This window comes from Tenrec ecaudatus, chromosome 13 (assembly GCF_050624435.1).
Source record: "Tenrec ecaudatus isolate mTenEca1 chromosome 13, mTenEca1.hap1, whole genome shotgun sequence".
Taxonomy (NCBI): domain Eukaryota; kingdom Metazoa; phylum Chordata; class Mammalia; order Afrosoricida; family Tenrecidae; genus Tenrec; species Tenrec ecaudatus.
In genome coordinates, this window is record NC_134542.1 from 39,449,431 (window position 1) to 39,464,073 (window position 14,643).

The window sequence follows — 14,643 nt, forward strand, 5'->3', positions numbered from 1 at the left end:
GATGGTCCCCAGCTAACAAAAGATAAAACGTCTGGGGTCTTAAAGGCTTGAAGGTAAACAAGCAGTCATCTAGCTCAGAAGCAACAAAGCCCACATGGAAGAAGCACACCAGCCTGTGTGGTCACTAGATGGTGAAGGGATCAGGTATTAGGCACCATCAGAACAAAAAATCATATCATCGTGAATGATGGGGGAAGTGGGGATTGGAGACCGAAAGCCCATTTGTAGGTTACTGGACATCCCCTTACAGAAGGGTCTCAGAGAGGAGATGAGCCAGTCAGGGTGCGATGTAGCAACGATGAAACATACAACTTTCCTCTAGTTCCTAAATGCTTCCTCCTCCCCCACTATATGATCCCAATTCTACCTTACAAATCTGGCTAGACCAGAGGATGTACATTGGTACAGATGGGTACTGGAAACACAGGGAATCCAGGGTGGATGATCCCCTCAGGACCAGTGGTGAGAGTGGCGATACTGGGAGGGTGGGTTGGAAAGGGGAAACCAATTACAAGGATGTACAAGTGACTGCCTCCCTGGGGAACTGACAACAGAAGAGTGGTGAAGGGAGATGTCTGACAGGGCAAGATATGACAAATAATAATTTGTGATTTATCAAGGGTTGATGAGGGAGAGGGGAGCAGGGAGAGAGGGGAATAATGATGACCTGATGCCAGGGACTTAGGTGGAGAGCAAATGCTTTGAGAATGATGAGGGCAATGAATGTATAAATTTGCTTTACGCAATTGATGTATATATGGATTGTGATAAGAATCGTATGAGCCCCTAATAAGTCGATTAAAAAAATAGACAACAATTCTGCCAAAATGGGTGCACGAAAGCAGCATAGTCCAGTTGATCTCATCAGGACGCTTTTCACAGTTTTTGAACCTGCAAAGACAATCACAACATCAATATCAGGAAAAAATTTAACATGACTACTCTAGCATGGAATCACATATTTTATTAAGGGACAGATATTAAAACTGTGGTTGTTGTGTAGGAATAGATAAATTATGTGGACAGAATAGGGAGTCCAGAAGTAGATAGAATTATTTAAGGGAATTTCATATCTGATAAAATGGCATTTTAATGGAGTTGGGAATAAAGGTTACTATAAACGTGGAAAAAAAGAAAGTTGACTATAAGACTAAAACCACAAGGACAACAAAATCCCAAGGTCATTGTGATTGAGTCTCCACAGAGGACAGGGTAGAACTGCCCGCTGAGTTCCCGAGATTGTAACTCTTTATGGGAACAGAAAGCCTCTTCTTGACCACATGACCACAAGCACGGATATAATGCAAGGACGTTGGCTTATATTAGAAATGCTGCTAGCAGAGAGCATTTAATCTTGGCTTTAAGCAATAAGACTTGGCAGAGAGAACGTGCCTTTTGTATGAAGAAAGGATGGGTACAGAGTTAAGAAAGAATAATTGTCCCAAAGGTGGCGCGGCATTGACCTTTTTGGGGTGATGTTTTGTTATGGATTGAATTGAATACCTCAAAATATATGTTGTAACTCTTTAGCCCTATACCTGTGGTTATTATCATATTCGAGAATGTACTTTCTTTCTGCTGTTAATGAGGCAATACTAGTGCATGGTATGTCTTGAGACAATCTTGTTTGAGATATAAAGGAAGGGGATTAACAAAGCAGGGTGGGATGAAGAGAGATGCCAAGTCACATGGAAATGGCTCAGGAGCAGTTCAGCAGAGGCAAGGTCCTTCTTCCAGAACTGACAAAGAAAGAAAGTCTCCCCTAGAGCCAGCAACCTGAACTCACACATCCAGCTTCCTCCTCTGTAAGACGGATCCCTGGTGGTATAGTGGTTATGCACTGGACTATGATCAGCAAGGACGGCAGCTCAAAGACACCAGCTGCATCGAGGGAGAAAGATGGGGCTTTCTATTCAAGTTTCTAAAGGACATTTGAGGTATTTCTGTTGTAGCAGCACTAGATAACTAGTTGCAACGAACTTTCTTCTGGAAAGAAATGAGTATTCCTGACAAAATTCTTAAAAGCAATTTTCTGATTAAACTTTAAACCCATTAAGAGCTCTTCTGGGAAATTGGCTACCCATCCACTCAACTAATGCTCTTCAAAAACCAGGCAGGTTTTTGTTTGGTCTTGTTTTCCCCTTGGTTTCCTGCCTGCAATTTTTTTACCTAAGTATTCTTCTTTCTTCTGAAATGTCCCTATCAAGACTGAATCTTTGGGCTTCTCTGGATTTGTCAAACATTTGGACAAAAGGAAGTCTATGTGAGGGCATAGTGGTTGATAAAGTTGAAAAAGTAAACCAGGCTAAATAATACCAGACAATAGTCAACACTAGACCCTTCTTTAGTGGTGAGCAAGGAGCCACTGAAAGTGGCCAGGAGCACAGTAGAAAATTATATGAATAATTGTTGAATTGCATAGGAGAATTGGTTGCAACCCTCTTAGCACCAAAGAGCTACTTATTCAGTAATCGTGTGCTGGATAATTGGGTGCAATCTGAGCTGCTTTTACACCACAGGATGGAAGCTACCATCTGAGGATCCCTGCGGTAGTTGCTTTGTCAATTTGGCTGAGCCAGGATTTTCAGCAGTTTGGCAGTTAAGGCCCAGTAATCCCCATGATATGACATAACACCACGCAATCAACTCCATAATGGGATCTGCTGGGAGCAAACTAATCAATTGTAAGATGCACGGGGTGGAATGAATTGCCCTTACACAAGTCACAGCCCTGATGAAGTTCCTTCAAGGTTTGGCTTGCTTCCTATATAAGTAGACTTGGTGGAGAGCTTGTTTATTTCTTGCTGGTCTGGATCCTTGCATCTTGTTCATGGACCTCTGATTCTTTGGACTTGAGCTTGCCAACCCTGGGATTCACAAGCAGGCTCCAAATTGACCTGTCACCAAACCTCCAGGCCTTAGATTCGTTGGGTTGTGAAGCCACAGCCTGGGTTGCTGACTTGGATTGATCCTTCTCTGCATCCACGAGCCTGGGGTCTTTCTGATTCGTCTTCCTGTTTCTTGGTTCATCTCCTTCCTTCCTGGTTTGTCAGGCCCCAAAGCTACTCAAGTCACAAGAAGCCTACAGGTTAGCATCTGATCCAGTCTTGAGCCAGACTTGATTTCCCTGCTTCAATGATTATGCGAGCTGTTTTCTTGGTATCAATCAAGAAATATGTATACACACTCATACATATCTATACACACACATATAGATAGATACACACACATCCATATACATACACATAGTTTTGCTTTTCTTGATAAGCCAGTCTAATACAATCCCCAATGACCACTGCCTTGTGATTTGTGTAGTACTAATCTCAGTCTTCATTTTTCTTAACCGTCTTGATTCATTCACATTCATATTCTTCTTATAAAAAAGTCAACCCTCTTGGAACTGTCGTGACATTGTACCAGCTTAGTTCTTCTCTACTTACCTAACTCTCTGACTTCCAAATTTTGTCTCCTTAGTGGTGTCCTTCCTTCTTCCAGCCCCTGAATGCAGCCCACCCCATGCTCCTGTCAGGGCTTTGCTATCAGATGGCAGTCAGAACTTCCCGCAGAGTTGTAAACATGTTTCTCCATATCATTGTAATTGCTAATGCCTTCGGGTCTATCTTGGAAGTGGGCTGAAATCCACCTGGATGCATGGGGATGAACCCAAAGAAATCTCATTTTTTCTCTTGGATTAGGATTTTACACTTTTGTCTGTGTTTCAGGTTTGGAAAAAATCTTTGTTTGCTTTCATCACTAAAGAACTACATTTGAGAATGCTTTCCAAATTAATCTTGACAGTGTGCTTCATGCTATGTCTAAAGCCGGTGTCACTGAAAGTCACACTTTGCAAGTCTGTGAACTAAAAGGAAAATACTTGGTGTGAATTTATCAGAATCCCCCCTTTCCTTCATGTATTTCATCTCCCTGTCTCGTCTATACTTTTAAAGTTGCATCATCAAGTGCAGTTGTAGCAATTTCAGAGCACGGACTGTATAAATTCACCTGTCTCCCAGTTGTTGAGTATGTTCCTAGGCGATGTAGTTATTGCTAAGTGCCGTGTGTCAGCTCTGACGCCTAGTGCCCCTGTGTGTAACAGAACGGAACCCTGCTCCATCCCGTGACATCCTCATCATTGTTATTACATTCGAGCCCCTTGTTGCAGCCACTGTGTCATTCCATTTTGGCCTGGGCCATCCTCTTTGGGGTCCTTCCACTTGACCAAATATGATGTCCTTCTCCAGGCACTGCGGTCTCCTGGTTACACGACCGAATCACGTGACACAAAGTCCTGCCATCTCCCTGTCTCTAAGTTATCTCCAGGCTGCGTTTCTTCCAGGACAAATCTGTTTGTTCTTTTGGCAGTTGATTGTCCTTTCAACATTCTTCACCAGCACCACAATCCAAATGAATCAGTAGTTCATTGGTTTTCTTCATTCAGTGGTCAACTTTCATGTGCATATAAGGCAATTACTAATATCATGACTTTAGTCAGGCGAACGTTGGTCCTTATGTAGATAGCATATAGTTGGTGCGAAGATGGATAGTTGGGGGAAAATAAAAGGTGATAAATAACAAGTAAGTTAAAAAAGAAAATGTCAGTAAGAAAAACTTCAAATGGATGACAAAAACTAATAATTAGGTAAGAGGTAAAATTTATTAATTTAAAAAATCATTTTATTGGGTGCTCCTCCAGCTCCTATAACAATTCATACATCTATTGTGTCGAGCACAGTTGCACATATGTTGCCATCATCCTTTTCCAAACATTTTCTTTCTACTTGAGCCCTTGGTATCAGCTCCTCGTTTTTTCCCTTCCCTCCCTCATCCTCTCTCCCTCATGAACCCTTGATAATTTATAAATTGTTATTATTTTCATATATTACATCATCCACTGTCTCCCTTCACCCACATTTCTGTTGTTCGCCCCCCCCCCCTGGGTGGGGAACAGTTAGATGTTGATCATTGTGATTGGTTTCCCCTTTCTCCTCATACCTTCCCCCTACCCTCATGGTATCACTACTTCCATTATTGGTTCATGGGGGATTATCTTTCCCGGATTCCCTGTGTTTCCAGTTCCTATCTGTACCAATGTACATCCTCTGGTCTAGACTGATTTTTAAGGTAGAATCGGGATCATAATATTGGGTTTTGGTTCTCTACTCCATCCCGTTCCCCCCAACCCCAGCCTCACATTAGCATCTATATGATTGTTTGTTCTGGGTCTTCTGATGCCTGATACCTGATCCCATAGACATGATCACCCAGGCTGGTGTGCTTCTTCTATGTGGGCTTGTTGCTTCTCAGCTAGATGGCTGCTTGTTTAGCTTCAAGCCTTTAAGACCCCACACACTTTGTCTTTTGATAGCCGGAACCATCAACTTTCCTCACCACATTTATTAATGCACCTATTTTTGTCTTCAGGGATAGTGTTGTGTCGGGAAGGTGAGCATCACAGAATGGAAGGTTTTTAGAACAGTGTTCTTGCGTTGAGTACTTGGGTAGAGGCCCAACATCCATCTGGTGGGGCTTGACTAAGTGCAATGTAGCTGAGAGGAATTGCTGGGAGCTGAATGAAGATCAGACCTGATAGTGGGACAGGAGGAAATAGAGGAGAGAACTAAGAGGCAAAGAAATTTATAGTGGTATAGATATAGGCATGCAGATGTGTAAATGTATTTATATACAATTATAAGGACATAGTTCTTTGTACATATAATAATATATTAACTTTTTTAAGATCTGAAGTTTATTCACATAGACTTTTAAAAATCATTTTATTGGAACTCATACAACTCTATCACAATCCATACATACATTCATTGTGTCAAGCACATTTGTATATTTGTTGCCTGCATTATTCTCAAAACATTTGCTTTCTACTTGAACCCTTGGTATCAGCTCCTCATTTTTCCCCTCTCTCCCCATACCCCCCTCCCTCATGAGCCCTTGATAATTTATAAATTATTATTTTGTCATGTCTTACACTGTCCGATGTCCCCCTTCATCCACTTTTTTGTCTTCTGTCCCCCAGGGAGGAGGTTAAATGTAGATCCTTGTAATTGGTTACCCTTTTCTACCCCACCTTCCCTCCATCCTCCTTGTATCGCCACTCGCCCCTCTCACCACTGGTCCTGAAGGGATCATCTGTCCTGGATTCCCTGTGTTTCCAGTTCCTATCTGTACCAGTGGACATCCTCTGGTCTAGTTGGATTTGTAAGATCGAATTGAGATCATGATAGTGGGGGGAGGAAGCATTTAAGAACTAGAGGAAAGCTGTATGTTTCATCATTGCTACACTGTGCCCTGTCTGGCTCCTCGCCTCCCTACGACACATCTGTAAAGGGGATGTCTACTTGCCTACAGATGGGCTTTGAGTCCCCAATCTGCACTCCCCCACATTCACAATTATACTACTTTTTTGTTCTTTGATGCCTGATACCTGATTTCATCGGCACCTCGTGATCACATAGGCTGGTGTGCTTATTCCCTGTGGGCTTTGTTGCTTCTGAGCTAGATGGCTGCTTGTTTACCTTCACGCCTTTAAGGCTTCAGATGCTATATCTTTTGATAGCTGGGCACCATCAGCTTTCTTCACTATATTTGTTTTCAGTGATCGTGTTGGGAAGGTAAGCATCATGGAATTCCAATTTAATAGAACAAAGTGCTCTTGCATTGAGAGAGTACTTGAGTTGAGGCCCAATGTCCATCTGCTACATTAATACTACACCTATAAATATATGCTCAAAGATTACTCCATCATCATATATAAATATTTACATATACACATGCCTGTATTTAGACCTCTATAAATACCCTTTGCCTCCTAGATCTTTCCTCTATTTCCTTTTACTTTCCTTTTGTCCCACTATCATGCTCAGCCTTCATTTGGGTTTCAGTAATTTCTCTCGGTTCTATTGCCCTTGCTCAATTCCTACCAGGCCTCTTACACCCTCTTTGCCACTGATTTTGGATCACTTGTTGTTCCCTTGCCCCTGGGTTTATTAACACCACTTCCTTTTCTCCACCTCCCCCTGTCCCATGTCCCTCTGAAATGGTTTTCTCCTCCAGATTGTTTATCCAGCCTATCTTATGTACATAGACCTACAGAGATAGTAATATGCACAAAACAAGACAGAGCAAAACAAAGCAACAAAACAACAACAAAAAAGACAAAAAAAGAAAAGCCTGTAAATAGTTCAAGATATGTTTTTTTAAGAAATTTAAAATAACAAGAAAGAAAAGAAATTCAAATAGTTGTTATATTTAGCTTTGACACTTGGCTATTTACTGTATACACTTGAGTATAAGTCAACCTGAATTTCAGTGGAGGCACCCAATTTTACCACAAAAACTGCATAGAAGATTGCTGAAAAACTCAGCTCATGCACGAGGATATATGGTCTTTGTAATTTTTCGCTATCACCTCTTCTTACCTTCATCTCTGGTACTTTTAAGATAGATTTGGAAGTGATTGACTTCCAAATGAAGAGGTGGAGTTTAATTATCCTCCCCCTCCCGCCCCCCATCTCTCATGATCTCACGGTAGTGGCCTCTGCATGTTCCTATGATGCTAGAAGCTGTGGCCAAGAATATTTCAAATACTAGCAGGGTCACTTATGTCAGAGAGATTTTAAGGTAGACTATAAGGCAAGTCCTGGTGATCTGTTTCAGAAAAGTATCCAGTGACAACGCTATGAATCACAGCAGAATATTACCCAATGTAGTACTGGACAATGAGTTCTCTAGGTTGAAATACGTCATACATTGGAGATATACAATGTTTGTAAAAATGCACTTGAGCATACCAATCATTGTGCATATGGTACTAGGTGGGGCAATGCTTCGTTCTGTTGTGCATTGGCTAATTATTAGTTAGAGTCAATGACAACTACCACCAACAAGAATTACCACCACCACTTCTACCCCATTGAATATGGCCGGCCTTAGTGACTTGTTTCTAATAAGAATATAGAAAAAGTAACGCTGCGTAACTTGCCTGGCTAGGTTAGGAACATTATTTTTAGAACTTCCCCTTGACTCTCTTGGGCCTGAGCTGACATACTGGAGCCCAGATACGGTGATGCTGCCATACTGCAGACACCCAGGGGAGAGCCAACCTAGAAACGGAAAGGAGCCCTCATTGTCCCAGCCCCCACTACAGAGTCTTCCGAATAACCCATGTCTGTTGGCAACTTCATGAGAAACATGAGTCAGTGGGCCACTGTCCATGGAACCCCACCCAAATTCCTGAGTCACAGAAATCTAGGGAGAAAAATGCTATTACTGTGTTATGCTACTAAGTGTTAGAGTTATTTGTTACACACCAATAGTTAGCAAATGCACACTCTCACCAAATTCATTATTTCCAAAATATCCACCAGATTCATCCATTTGGGTATATGATGATTTTTCAAACTTGTTAAGATTGACAAATAAATCCATTTATAGTGGTGCAAATTGTATTCCCATGTCTCCTACATATCCCTCAGGTTTTCAAAGCAAAGATCTGCTCGAGAGAAATGGATATGCCACGTCAATGTCACTTTAATAGTTATAGAGACTGTAGCTTCAGTCCTCCATAGAAGGGAAGGAAGAAGGGGAGGAGGGGAAGGGAACTGCCTAATGACTTGGCAGTCCATCCTCGGACTAAGGAAGTGGGCTGGCCTCCGTGCTCCTGAGGGTCATTTTCCTAGGGAAGGACCTGAAATTCTGTAGGGAAGGCAGCGGATCAGCCTTTCTCTTCCCCGCATGATGGGAGCGTGAGACTCTAGGACATGACACTGTGATCGCTCCTTGATAAGCCTCTGATAGTTTGAAGCAGAAGTAGTTATAAAAAGATGGGCCTTAAAGAGAGGTATCTTAATGATAGAACTTTGACTTTTGCTTTAGCCGCTACATACTTCATTCTGTCCAGGAGGAAATTCTATGTTCTTTTAACAATACAAAGATGCCTTGAATCTTTGGGTAGTCTGGATGGGACAGAACCAAATCCCCAATTAAAAGACTGTCAGGAAAACCAGACATGGAATTTAGCCAATATTGCTCCAATTTGAATGAAGAGGCAGCAGACGGTTAGGGTCAGTTCATGACTGCAGAGAGAACTAAACGAACCTTCACTGTGGAAATGACCTGGCAGTGTTTAACTGTTTGTGGGGTTTTGTGAAGCTGTTGTATATTGGTAGGTATGGTTGTTGTTGTGGCTAGCTTCTATTGTTTGGGGCAGATAGCAACCCTATATCCAGAGAATGAAACACTGCTTGGTCTTGGGCCATCTTCACGATGGTTCCAATGACTTAGACCATTGATGCAGCCACTGTATCAAGCTATCTTATCAAAGAACTCCCTCTGTTTTGCTGCACTGCTAATTTATGAAGTATTATAGCCTTCTTCAGGGATTGGTCTCTCCTGACAACCTCTCCAAGTTATGTGAGACAAAGTCTCTTCATCCTTGGTCTAAGGGGCATTCTGGCTGTCCAAGACAGATTTGTCTGTCCTTTTGGCAGTAGCAGTACTTCCCTAGTCTTCATCAGCACCATTATCTATTTGTTTGAAACTCACCTTTTATTTGTAGACGTTTTCTTCTTCGTTCTTCCTTATTCGATGGCCAACTTTCACATGCATATGAAGCTATTGAAAACACCCTGGCTTAGGTCAGGTTCACCTTCGTCCTCAAGTAACATCCTTGTTTTTTTTAAACACTTTAAAGAAGTCTTGGGCAGTAGATTTACCCAATGTAATGCATTGTTTGATCTCTTAGCCACTGCTTCACGAGCATTGATTTTGGATCCAAGCAAGAAGAAATCCTGAACAATTTCAATATTTTCTCTGCTTGCCCTGATGTTACCTACAAGTTCATATGTTCCAAGGTCTAATTATTAGGTGAGATTTGCAGCTGTTTCATCCCGCCTTGCATTGTGCCCCAAATCAATGTCCCAAGGGTTTACTCCTGCCGCAGGCTTCTTTCCGTCGAGGTAATCACAGGCAACACTACTTTCTTAGTCATATTGTGAGTGCCTTCTGAGCTGAGGGGCTCGTTTTCCGGTACCATCTCTGGCAGTGTTCTGCATCTTTTCATGAGCTTTTCAGTGTCTGACAATATTTGGATTCTTCCCATAAGGTTTTCAGTAGCTAATTCCTCAGACGTGGACAGCCTGTTCCTTCCTCACAGGCCGTTCTTAGGCTGGAAGCTCTGCTGGAACCTGTTCACTTTGGGTGGCCCTGCTGGCCTTAGAAATTAACCAATGACATAGTGTCATACAAGCCACACGCAAGCCATCACAGTACAACAAACCGACCCAACAGTGGTAGAATTTAGGTTTTAAAATTTTGATTCTTCTAGAATATGTGAAATGGGTGGATTTTTCTTTCTCCAGCTCTTTTTTTTCCCTTCACTTGATTGTAATTAAGGTTTCTGCCTGTTCATGATTCTTTCTGCCTGGCCTGGAATGCCCTTCCTACAACCTGCACCCCATCACATGTCTGCATCCCCATCATGAGTGTCCAAGACCCTGGCCTCCTCCGTGAGATTTCTCAGTGAATGAATCTATGTGAGGACTTTGCCTTCAGGTGGAAATGTTGCATTTCATCTAATCACCATTTGAAATCTGAATTTTAGCTTGTGGTATTTGACCAGTAGAACTCCCCTTAACAACTTCAAAACCAGACCCAAACAAAACAAAAGCCTTACCCATTCTTTGTACTCTAGAGATGTTTCAGTAATGACTTATAACAGGACTTGCTCTACGGAAAGGCTCTCTGATATGATGCTTCATTATAAAACTCCTTAAACTTGGTAGGAAGCACTATTATCTCTGCCCAGATAACACAGGTAGGTAGAAAAGTGACTCGCCGTTGTGTACGTAGTAGGTAAGGGACAGCGGTCAGGATTGTCCCCGGGCCTCCTGACCCTCTTCTTTTGTTAAACTTGGCCTAGTACTTCTCTGGCTTTCCGGTTTAACGAACAAAAGGTTCAGCAAAATCTTTGGACATCAAATGGCCTTTATGAAACAATGTCTTGATGAGTTAAGTGAAAACGAATCAGAAACACATGGACTCAACTTCCCTTGAAATATAAGAGGGCACACAAATCAAGGCAAAGAGCACTTCACAAACACGGGGTTTGGGTTTCCTGAACCTGAAATGTTAAAATAATTAGCAAGGACTTATTGAGGCTGAAAAGTGATCAGTTCCAGTATTCTTAACTCAAAACTGAGATGGAGAGGCGGGAAGGTCCAAGAAGAGAAAGGAGAGGCCATGGGGCAGATGGAGACCTTTGAAAAGTAGCTCTTTCTCCAAGCCACTTGTTTTTCAGCGCTCCCAGACTTTGTTTTTATTTATTTATATTTCCTCTCTTTTGCTTTGATTTCCAGCTTTCAGGCAAAGGCCTATCGAAAATACCCTAAATCTGTTAAGTGCCAGTCTTTCTAGTCCCTTCCTACAGGCAGGAAATGATGACATTTGGTAAGACAATGCTCTGTTCATTCTTGAATTGAAGATAAATTCGTATATTGGCCATTCAGGAAGTTTGGTTAAGCAATCAAGTTGAATTTATTTCCTAGTGAGCACGACTTCTCAGCATTCCCCAAGAAGAAGCTGTAAGAAAGAATTATTATGTATTAGAGTAAAACTTTGAAAACATTGCTAAGTCTGGAGAAGAGAAGAGAAACAGAAGCTTCAGTTACTGGTAACTGGGAGACAGGGATTTCTACTTGATGCTGCAACCTTTTTGGAGGGTTCCTAGAATCCCTTCTGTGCCGCATGCCTGATTCCTCGTCCACTCTTTTCTTCATAAATCCTACGGGAACTTAGTCGGCTCCCTCTGTTCTTTCAGGATCGCTTCCCTCCAGGCTTTACAGCTCTTAGCTTTACCTTTAAGACTCACCGTGAAGTGCAGACCAGTTCCTCATGTCTGCGCAAAAGAAGAAAACTGGACGGTACGGTGACGAACACAGATAAGGCAGAGAAGGGATTCTAGGAAGCAAGTCAAGGTCTTCTGTACCCTTAAAGAGTTAAGGTCTCAGAAAGCCACAGGGGCTGTTCTACTCTGTCCTAAAGGGTCACTGTGAGTCAGAATTGACTTAATAGCAGTAAGTTTGAGTTCTTCTACTCCAGAAGGGTATACTCACATTAATATTAAATATGTAAAAATATGTTTTATTGTAATCATCTTAGGGTGTGAAATGTTCTTCTTGTTATTATTAGATGCCATTGTACAGTTGTGACCTTATGTGCAACAGAAAGAGCCACTTCATGGTCCTGTATCCTCACAGCTATCCCTGTGCCTGAGCCCATTGCTGCAGCCACCGTGTCCATCCACCTCGTTTGTCCTTCTACCTCGTTGGATCCTTCCTCACCTTCGCTGCTCTTCCACTTTAACAAGCATAATGTCCTTCTCTAGGGACTGGTCTCTCCTGACAACATGTCCAAAGTAAGTAAGACCAAGTCTTGCCCTCCACGCCTGTAAGGAGCACTCTGACTTCCTTCTTCCTTTTGGCAGTCCGTGTTACTTTCAAAGTTCTCACCACACCGTAATTCAATACATCAATCCTTCTTCGGGCTTCCTTCTGCCATGTCCAACTTTCACATGCATGGGAGGTCATAGAGAAGACCGTGGCTGGGACTGGCACACCTTAGTCCCCAAAGCACCACCCTTGTTCTTCAATGCTCTAAAGAGGTCTGTGCAGCAGCTTTGCCTACTGCAATATGTCTTTTGATCTCTCGACACTGATTATGGATGTAAGTAAGACAAATCCTCGACAACATCAGTGTTTGCTCCTTGTTGCCTCTTGGCCCAGTGGTGAGGGCTTTGGTCTTCTGTACACTGAGTTGCAATCTGTACTGGGGGCTGCAATCCTTGGTTTCCATCAGCAAGCGCTGCGAGTCCTCTTCACTCTCAGCAAGCAAGGTGGTGGCATCTGCACATTGCAGGATGTTTAACCAAAGCAACAAAAACCCTTCTCCAATCACGATGCCACATCCTTCTTCATAAAATCCAGCTTCTCTGATGGTTTGCTCAGCATACAGATTGAACAAATACGGGGAAAGGATTCAACCCTGATGCACACTTTTGCTGATTTTAAACCATGCACTATTCTCTTGTTCTCTGTGCACAACCGTCTCTTGACCCATGTGCAGGTGTCTCCTGAGCACAATGAAGTGTTCTGGAATTCCCATTCTTCTCAAAGTTATCCACAGCTTATTATGATCCACACCGCTGAATGCTCTTGCATAGGCAATGAACTACAAGTAAAATCCTGCCTTCTGATTGGCCCACCCTGAAGATACTATTCGGAATACACCATTAATACTTCATTCCGTAAGGGAGAAGTTTCCATCTATGCAGACCTTGTTCAAAGTAATTTAGCATATTCTCCATATATAATGCACACTTTGAAACAACACATAAACACATGGCGTGCAAGGCACCTATGGGAAACTAATAGATGAAGGAGTTGTGTGGTTTGCAGAAACCTATGATGTGTGTGATGTTTGCATAAAAAGACAGTTTTGGAAATTGCTATGTCAGTTTATGAATTGTCCTCTTTGGGCATATTCTCATGTTCCCTCTCACATTTAGGGCCAAGGGAACCTAATAGACCCATTAATTAGTTGAAAGCTTAGAACGTAATATTCTTCATTTAAATATGAACTAGTTCACTTATCTACATAGTTGTCTTCAATACTTAGTACTGTATACCTAACACTCAAATGCATGATGCAATATGAATGTAGCAACTGTGAAAACAGTCAGTACGGATCTTGAGGGGGGAGGGTAATTTCATTAAGTCACTCAATAAACATTGTTCCGTTGCTTCCTCTAGTCTCTACGGAGAGTATTTTAGTAACTAACGGAAGAAGGACACCGTCTTTTAGATTTAGGGAGCTTTCTCTGTGTTCCTCATACAACTGGACACTCCCCTTGGGCAACCACTTCTTTCAGGTATGTGCAGCCATGGTTTCTCTTTGCGGTCACTCGTTTACGAACCCTCTGCTACTGAGCAGCCGTGGGAGCTCTCATTTCACCCTAACCGTTCTAAGAGATCGACAAAGCGAGCCATGTTTCATGAGTGGACAAAGTTAGACTCAGAGGAGTTAAGAAACTCGCCCAATATTGTACCACTAATACATTGGGAAAGTCCAAATTTAAATCCAGATCAGCTCTAAATCATACTTTAGTCACCGCCTTCTCCATTTTCTCATTGCTTTGTTTTCAGGGCAGGGGACTGTCAAAGAAAGGTACTGCAGAAATCAGTTCTGACGTAAAGTAACGATGTCCGGGAAAACCAATCTCACCCCTTTATAATTAGCCCATGGCAGTCTCGTAAAATGAGCGTCCGAGGCATTTCTGGTCACTGAATCCAGCCTTGTCTTCGTATGGACGGACCCCCTGAGGATAGAGAAACCCTGAAGACAAAGCCTGGACTGTAACCATGGTTCCCCTACTCTCAAGCCACTCCGCTTCCATTCCACGTAGCCTCCCATCTGGCTGCTCACACTGTTGTCAAGTGAGAAAAACTTAGAAAGCAACTCAGAAATGCATCTCATTTGCGCTCCAAAGGTAGCCTATCTCTGTGGTCATAGACTAGGTAGCGAGACTCAAACTAGGTTCTGAGACTTGGGTTTAGCACTGGGCTCCCCCGACTG